Genomic DNA, 1,782 nt, shown 5'->3' with positions numbered 1-1,782 from the left:
AAAGTGGTGGGAAGGCAGAGCCGGCCATCAGGCACCCGTGGGCGCAAGCAAGTGCACGGGGGTGAAGACACACATCCTGGGCCCGGCGGCTACGCTGACCCGAAGGCAGAGGGTGTCATGAGCCAGGCGGGAACGGGGACGTCCGGGAGGCCCCGGCATCAGCTGAGGCACGTGCAGGGCTCGGGGCTGAGCCCGTCTCCGTGTGCACGTGTGCCTGCCCTCTTCACCGACCCTGAGGATGAGGCCTGGGTGCGGCCCCCTGGGTCAGCCAGCGTCGCCCTGAGCACCTGCCAGCCGGCCTCCCCCGTTTCCCAGCCCCACATGTGAGATTGTAAGTCACCTGCCGGGAGCCCCTCCACCCTGCGCAGTACGTGGGTATTTACCAGTGTGACCCTGGCTCCGCCATCAGAGGGATAAACGATGGGGCCGCGGATCTGTCACAAAGTCCCTGTAAATGAGTGATTCCAGGCGACATCCTGGCACCTGCTGATTCACAGCTGAGGTCCGGAGGGCGTGGGACGCGCAAGCCGCCCGGTGGCTCCCCAGGTGCCCGCTTCCTGGGCCGCTGCCCCAGGATGTGAGGTCAGGGGCGGATCGGCACCCTGGGCCTCCGGAGGTGGGTCCTTGGGGTGACCGCAGGGCCCAGGGCTCCTTCCTAGCGGCGTTCGCTGGGGGAACACACGTGGTGCCTCGGGGGCCCCAGGCTGCGCGCTGGATTCTGGGAAGCCAACAACCAGCCGCACACCCCGGGGGCTCCATGTGATGCGCGGGAAAGCACGGTGCTCGGTGTGACCGGCGTCTCGGAGTCCCGGGGGGCACGGAGCCCGTGGAGACACTGGAGCCTGCGCCCAAGCAGGGGGTTTCCGGGTCCCCACTGAGCTGGACGGCTGGGATAAGAGCCCCACGGAGGCTGCCTGCAGGTTGGTGGAGGGACGGTCCTTCCCCGGGCGCAGGCGAAGCTGAGACGCTGCGGGTGCCGAGCGCACCGCGGCTCCTAGGGCTGCTGGGGGGGCACCCACGCTCCCGGTCCGTGGACAGGCCTGCTGCTGACCCCGACCAGGCTCCAGCGCGCCGGCCGAGCAGCCACAAGCAGGCTCCCGAGCTTCTGCATCCTCGGGCCAGAGCACATTTTAGAGGATGACCTGGACCGTCCACGGGTGGCTCTCAGCTCCGTGGCTCACAGCGGGGGGGGGGGGGGGTGAGCTGCCGTCACTAGTTTCCAGCACCTTCGGCCGTAGGAGGAGGGGACCCTGGGGGACGGGTGACACCCTTGCGCACACGCACACGTGCCCACGGCCCCACCCAGTGACGGCCTCCCCAGCATCCCCTGACCCCCCGCGCCAGCACCACCGTCAGCCAGGGGCGCGGGGACGCCGGCCAGCTCCTTCGTCCTCGGCACATCCCCGGGTGTCCTGGGCGCTCGCTCACCCACTCCCGGCCTCAGGTGCTGCCTCACCGCAACCGGAGCCACCGCGGCCCCTGGACACGGAGCCCGGCCCAGAGCGCCCGACGTCCCCTGAGGTCCAGGCCTCCGCTGTCCGCTCCAACTGCCGTCACCCCGGCCACGACCAGCCTGAGCCATCCCCCAACCGGTGCGGCTCAGGCCTGGACCAGCCGGAGGACGGAGCCCAGGGATCGGGCGCGGAGAGCCTGCGGCACGGGCTCGTCTCCAGGGAGGGTCCATGTGGGCTCCCGGAGGCCCCGAGCTGCGCGCCACCGAGGCCCCGGCTCCCTCCCGAGGCTTTCTGTTGGCTCTGGAGGAGACACGACCTCCGTCTTCCA

The sequence above is a fragment of the Canis lupus genome, chromosome 38 (genome assembly GCF_003254725.2).
Source record: "Canis lupus dingo isolate Sandy chromosome 38, ASM325472v2, whole genome shotgun sequence".
NCBI classification, from domain to species: domain Eukaryota; kingdom Metazoa; phylum Chordata; class Mammalia; order Carnivora; family Canidae; genus Canis; species Canis lupus.
Note: the sequence above shows the minus strand (reverse complement) of the source record.